This window comes from Trichechus manatus, unplaced genomic scaffold (assembly GCF_000243295.1).
Source record: "Trichechus manatus latirostris isolate Lorelei unplaced genomic scaffold, TriManLat1.0 scaffold00027, whole genome shotgun sequence".
In the NCBI taxonomy this organism is placed as follows: Eukaryota; Metazoa; Chordata; class Mammalia; order Sirenia; family Trichechidae; genus Trichechus; species Trichechus manatus.
Genome location: NW_004443963.1, coordinates 21431209 through 21438363, shown reverse-complemented (window position 1 = coordinate 21438363; position 7155 = coordinate 21431209). Strand labels below are relative to the sequence as shown.

General features: G+C 36.3%; 1 pseudogene; it reads right to left on the bottom strand.

Moving 5' to 3' along the window:
* Window positions 1-2862: 2862 nt before the first annotated feature.
* Window positions 2863-6780, bottom strand: LOC101354823 (olfactory receptor 9K2-like; annotated as a pseudogene).
* Window positions 6781-7155: the final 375 nt, after the last annotated feature.

The following is a 7155-nucleotide window of genomic DNA, read 5'->3' as shown; positions in this document are numbered from 1 at the left end:
GAAGGACATCATGCTTGGTAGAGGAGAGTCACCAAGAAAGAGGTAGACTTCCAACGAGATGGATTGACAGAGTGGCTGCAACAATGGACTCAAGCATAACAACGATTGTGAGGATTGCACACGACCCAGGCAGTGTTTCATTCTGTTGTACATAGAGTCACTATGAGTCAGAAGTGACTGGAACGCACCTAACAACACTATTATTTGATTCTTTTGATGCTATTGCAAATGAAATTGTTTTCTTGATTTAATTATCAGATTTTTCATTTCAAATGTATAAAATACAATTGATTTTTGTATATTGATTTTATATCTGGCAACCTTGCTGAACTCTTTAGTTCTAATACTTTTTAAAATGAATTCCTCGGTATTTCTTATATACAAGGTGTTACTTTGATACTTTTGTAATCAAGAAGTAAAACAGGGAGCTTTACATCTTCCTTTTTAAACTACAGATATAATGTTACATAAATGAGCAAAAAATAGCCTCTGTGTATTAGCCCCAGGTTTTTTACTTGTTCAGGGCAAACCAAAGCCTTTTTGTCTACCAGCACCAAAGTCAAATGTTTACACATCCAGTTGTTTTAAAAATAGTCCAAATAAGCAGATTTTTAGCCACAGTTTTGTGGGGCTTTTTATATACCCCACAAAGCTTTACATACTCCATGTAACTTCATCCAACATCTGCAAGACAAGGATAAGATAAAGTCCTGTGATTATAAGGAATCCAAGCTACTGATGCTCCTTGAAATCTGACCCACAGACTCCCCACCTTGATACAGAGGCAGATTTCCTAGGCTCACAGACCAAGTATGCCCTCCACTCACCCTTTTTCTCTTCTCTTCACTGACTGTTCCTTTGTCTTTTCTTATTCTGGTGCCTTCCTTGGCCACTTGTTTCTGGAAGGTCTCCTGTTGCGATGGAATGTTCCAGCTATGCATCTGTCAGTGTGTTGTTGTTAGTTGCCACTGAGTCCATCCTGACTCATGCTAACCAGCTGGTTGAGAGACACTGTGATCTCATGGTGATTTCATTTTCTCTGATTCGTCCCAAACTCCTTCCACCTCACAACATACTGTATATTACAATATTTTATTTCTGGATATTAAAACCACCTTACATTCCTTGGATTAATCCCACTTGCTCATGGTGTATAATTTTTTTTATATGTTGCTACATTTAGTTTGCTGGTATTTTTGCATCTATAGTCATAAGTAATATTGATCCATAGTTTTCTTTTTTGTGATTTTTTGTCTGTTCTGAGTATCAGGGTAATACAGCTCTCATAGATTGAGTTGGGAGGGTGCCTTCTTTCTTTACTTTTTGGAAGAATTTGTTGATTGGTGTTAATTCTTCTTTAAACGTTTGCGAAAATTTACCAGTAAAACCATCTTGCCTGAGCTATTCTTTGTGGGATGTTTGTCAATTATTAATTCAATCTCTATACTTGTTATATGTCTTTTCAGATTTTCTATTTCCTCTTGAGTCAGTTTCAGTAGTTCGTGTCTCTCTAGAAATGTGTCTAAGTTATCTAATTTGTTGGCATATTGGTGTTCATAGTATTACTTTTAATTCTATTTATTTTTCTAAGCTTGGCAGTGAAGTCTCTTCTTTCATTGCAGATTACAGTAATTTGAGTTGTCTTTCTCTTTTTCTTGGTCAGACTAGCTAAAGATTTGTCAGTTTTTGTAATTTTTTCAAAGAACCAACTGTTGGTTTCATTGATTACTTCTATTGTATTTCTCTTCTTTATGTTACTAATTTCCAATATAATCTTTATTATTTCCTTCCTTCTGGTTGCTTTAGATTTAGTTTTGATCTTATCTTTTCAGTATCTTATTGTTGGAGTTTAGGTTGTAGAGTTGTGTTTTGTTCTTTTTTCGTGCAGGCATTTACTATCGTAGATTTCCCTCTTAGCACTGATTTAGCTGCATCCTATAAATTTTAGTATGTAGTGTCTTCATTTTCATTCCTATGAAAGTGTTTTCTTATTTCTCTTCTGACTTATTCATCCCATTTGGGATCCCTTGACCTGTTCCACCCAAATTTGAACCACTTGATCCATTCATTTAAAAGTGCGTTACTTTCCACATATTCATGAATTACCCACTTTTTTGTTGTTGTTGTTGTTGTTACTGATTTCTAACTTCATGTGTCTGGATAGTATACTTTATATGAATTTAATCCTTTGAAATTTGCTAAGGCCTGTTTTAGGTCCTAGCATATTGACTACTCTGGAGAATGTCCCAAGTTCACTTGAGAAGAATATGTATTATGGTGTTGTTGGGTGAAATGTTTTATAGGTGTCTGTTAGGCTTAGTAGGTTTATAGTGTCGTTCAAGTCTTCTATCTCCCTGTCGATCTCCTGCCTCATGGTTTTAACCATTGCTAAAATTATGATTAAGCCACATTGCCCTGTATTTAGCACACCCCTGCTATAAGATGTAGTTGCTAGATGGGATAGGTAGCCTCTAATCATCTCACCTTGCCTCTCTTGGCATGGAACCTCTACCTTATGACTGAGCTGGGGTAAGAGTGAATGGAGCTCCAGTACTCTTGGCCTGTCATGCCTCAAGTAGAGCTTCCAACTTACAAACGAGGGCTGGGTAGGGTAAGAGATCCCCATACCTTTTGGGTACTTTTGCCTGGAATAGAGCTCCTGCAACACAGAGCTAGAGAGAATAAGAAATGCTGGTGGTCTGTTTCTCTTGGGGAGATATTGTATCCCTTGGCTGAAAACGGGGGAGAGTAAGTCCCGTGTTCTTGATGTGTGTGTGTGTGTGTGTGTGTGTGTGAGAGAGAGAGAAAGAAACTGTGTTTGTATTTATATGTGTGTGTGTGTGTGTGTGTGTGTGGTGTTTGTCAGATGGGGGTTTGCAGCACATGGTTAAAGGAAAATATAGAAGAATATTTTTCTTCCCAATAGTCATCCCATTGTTAAATTCCTTTTTTCTTGGTTTAATGTAAGACTGCTAATATCCGGTGGATAAAGACCTGTGCTTGGGACTCGGGTGGACTGGAATTATACAGAATTAGGAGTTTCTTTTGTTGAATGCTTGCTTCATTCTAGGTCTCAGAGTGTTGGGTGAAGGGGTCTGCATTTTATCTCCTGGAGGCAAATTAGGAAATATGTCTCTTTCTAACCTAAACATCTTTTTTCTCCATCTTAGGTGAAAGAAAATACACCACCTTAGCACAGTGACCACTTACCTGAAAATCTTCTCAAATGTTGTGTCATGACCAATGCTTTATTTGTAACCTAGTGAGTCCTCCATTTTCTCTAGTATTCTGTATTAAAACATGAATGAAGGACTAGAAATTAGTTAAGGTAAAAGAGAGGGTTATTCTTTAAAAAATGAGTTGAGAGATAAATAGATATAGTGTTTGATGATAAGATGCTATTTTCCATCTAATTGGGGCACTGTTCCTTTTTTCTCACTTTCAATCTATTCTAATACAGTATTTTTATGCAAATAACAGGCACCTTCTGTGTGTGTTTGCCAACCACTCTCTCCTCCACAAGGTATTTTCATAAGCACTCTATCCTAATTTTTTTTCTTTACTGTAATATATTTTTAAAAATTGGCATAGCAGTGCTTATGAAAAAACCCCTGGGGGGAGGGAGCAGCTGGCAAGGTATACTTTATTTGGGTAAAACTATGGTACTTCTCAGCTTAAAAAGATAAACCCTGAAATAATACAGTAAATAGTTTCTCAAGATTTATCTATTGAAATGAAAACATAAGTAAGTCTGGAGAACTGAGGATGCTCCGTGGTAGAGAATCAAGTGAAGTGGGCTAAGGAAATTATTGTAAGCATCTTTCAGATTTTGTGGACATGATATAGTATCAAGGAGTGAGGAAAGAACAAATCCGGTATTAGTTAAATATATGAATTTAACAAGTTTGTAAGAAATTTATATCGTTTAATCCTTCAAATATTTCTTATGTGGTAGACACTATTATGCATCCCATTTTCTATGAGGAAATCAACAAGTAAGTATATTATGTAACTCTCCCAAAATGACATGAGCCAAAACAAATTTAAAAATAGTCTGGCTGCTGAGCTTGTTCTCTCAACTATTAACTTTTATTACTCTTATGTTTTCTCTCCCAATTTATAGGGTAGCATTTCCTTTGTCATTGGTGCTCAAACATTAGAAGTCACTATTTACTTTAACCTTATTCTTATTTCATCAGATAATCAATTAATATATTCAGTTAGTTTACTTGCTATTTTTAACATATTCTCCCCCTTCATTTACCTCTAACACAACTTCCACCGTTAAAGCCATTCTCACCTCTTTCTTGGACTCCCACAACATTTTCTAGGTCTCTCATCTATTAATATTTATTTTCTACAGAGCTACCAGTGTAATTTTTGTAAATGCCAAATAGCTCTAATTACTACTTTAAAAAAAAAATCGCCATTATTTTCTGCTTTCGTCAGAATAAAGGCTATCATCCATTGCTTGACATGTAGGCATCCATAATTTCCAAGGTTTTCCTTTTAAATCTCATCGGTCACTCCCTGCCTTGTCCATTAAAAATAAGTTATTAAACTTCATGCAGTACATCACATAATCCTTTATTTCTCTTTGCATGGAAAACCTGTTTCATCTGACTCATTTCTATCCATTTAAAAAAATGTGCTTAGGAAGTTTTCGCTGACCATTATGACCACTTGCATTTAGAGGCTCCGTTTGTATCTCTATACATGTCTTTATTCACTGTGTTAACTACACAACATTTTAGGTCTCTGTTTAACAAGTTGTCTCTCTTATTTGACTGTGAGTTTCATAAGTATGGAAATTATTTATACCCAGGGCCTATATGAGGCCCCGGTGGCTCAGTGGTTAAGCATATGGCCGCTAACCAAAAGGTCAGCCATTCCAATCCACCAGTCACTCCTTGGAAACCCTATGAGGCAGTTCTACTCTGCCCTGTAGGGTCGCTATGAGTTGGAATTGACTCGATGGCAACAAGTTTGGTTTGGTTTTAGGGCCTATATACCTATATACCTATTTATCATAGGGCCAAGAAGGTATTAGAATTCAATAAATATTAATTTGATGGATAAATACTCACAAAGGCATATATAACAAAAATTGATTATCTTGACTTTCTGTTTATTTTCAAAGTAGCTTTCATTTTATTGGCTATTTATTTTTTTATATTTATTGAATATTTTATTGATCTAATAAATATTTAGATGGGGGACAAAATAATGACAAATGAAGCCAGAGAAACCATGAAATAAATAGTGTCAGTCATTCAGCTTCTGGAAATAAGGGAGACTCACCAAGTCACCTTTATGACTCTGTTCAGTGAAAAGTATCAAGTTCTCACTACACACTGAAAAATATTTATTAAATAAAGCTAAGATTTTGTTTCCTTTGCTTATTACATCAACTTTTGTTGCCTCTGCCTATAACATTTCAAACACATTACATATTTCTAACTCAAGAAAATTAATACATCTCAAACATCATCAGGAAGATAGGTGCAATGTAGAAAATATATTTTCATTAAAAAAATGACAATTATTATCTTTACCCAAAATTATGAAATACATAGAAAGTCACTTCAAAATCAATAACTACAGAAAATATAGCCCAAATATATTTCTCAGAGGTAAGCACACAGAATCAAAATAAATAAACTCTTTAACCTAAATATTTCCAACATCAATGGGAACATTCTTTGCCTCAGTGCTTCACTAAATTATTGTCACTATCCAAAACTTTCATCTATATCACTGTTAAAAAAGAATTAAATACAACTATTTTTTTCTTCAGGATCTTTCTCAGAACTTCTTTGACATCTTTGTTTCTCAGAGAGTAAATCAAAGGATTCAACATAGGGGTGACTAGGGTGTAACATAAAGAGGCCACTTTACTCAGCTCAGGAAATCTGTCAGGAGTGAGATACATAAAAAAGACAGCACCATACAGCACACTCACGACTCCCAGGTGAGAGCTGCAAGTGGACAAGGCCTTCTTACGTCCCTCAGTAGAGCGAATCTTGAGAACTGTAGACACAATATACATGTAAGAAACAATAATGACTATGATGGTAGGCAAGACGATGCTGCTGGATAAAGAAAAAAACACTATTTTATAGAAATAGAGATCAGAACACAAAATCCTCTGAAGTGGGCGACTATCACAGTAGAAATGGTCAATGGCTTGAGAAGTACCAAAGGGCAAGGTGAAAGTTATGCTGGTCAGAAGAACTGAGCTGATGCAGCCACAGAAATAGGAACCAGCCACCAACTGAGTGCAGAGATGTGTTGACATCTGAACAGAGTAGAGGAGTGGATTGCAGATGGCAATGAAGCGGTCATAAGCCATGGCTGCCAGGAGAAATCCCTCAGTCACAATAAAGAGGGCAAAGAGAAAGAGCTGAGTCGCACAGCCTGCAAAGAAGATAGACTTGCTCTCAGACCAGAAGTTGATCATAGCCTTGGGTGCAATCACAGATGAATAGAAGAGATCAATGAAGGAGAGGTTGCCTAGGAAAAAATACATTGGTGTGTTCAGCCAGGGATCAGTCATGATAATGACCATCATCCCAATGTTCCCTAGAAGGATCATGGAATATACAAGCAGAAATAGCAGGAAGAGGAGATATGCAGCTCTGGGCGGACCCTGAAGCCTACAAGAATGAAGTCAGTCACTTCTGAGTGATTGCTTGTTTCCCTGTCACCCACGGCAGAGACCTGCTGAGAGGCACAAGGCAAAATAAACAAACTCTTGGCTTTGAGCCTAATGTTACACATAATCCCATACAGTGTTAGGATTTAAATCTTTTTGTAATTGTTACTAATGTTAGCCTTATTGAGATACTGTAAATAAATTGAAGCCAATTTCAACTGATAATGAATTCAAAGGTTAGTTTCATTTCCTAATTCCATCACTTAGTAGAATCAGGTCTTTTGTCTTTGAGTCTATTGCAATGTCTTTCCACCCCAATGCATTCCCACATTTACAAGTACCATTTCTCTATACATTTCCCACCCATGATTTACAGAATAACTTCAATATCATGAAGCAGTGGTTGGAAGTGAGCACAAATAATTGATATTTGGTTAACAATTCAGGTTATCTCAGTTTGGCGATATGGGGGCCTTCACTAGTCTAGGTGAGGAATAATT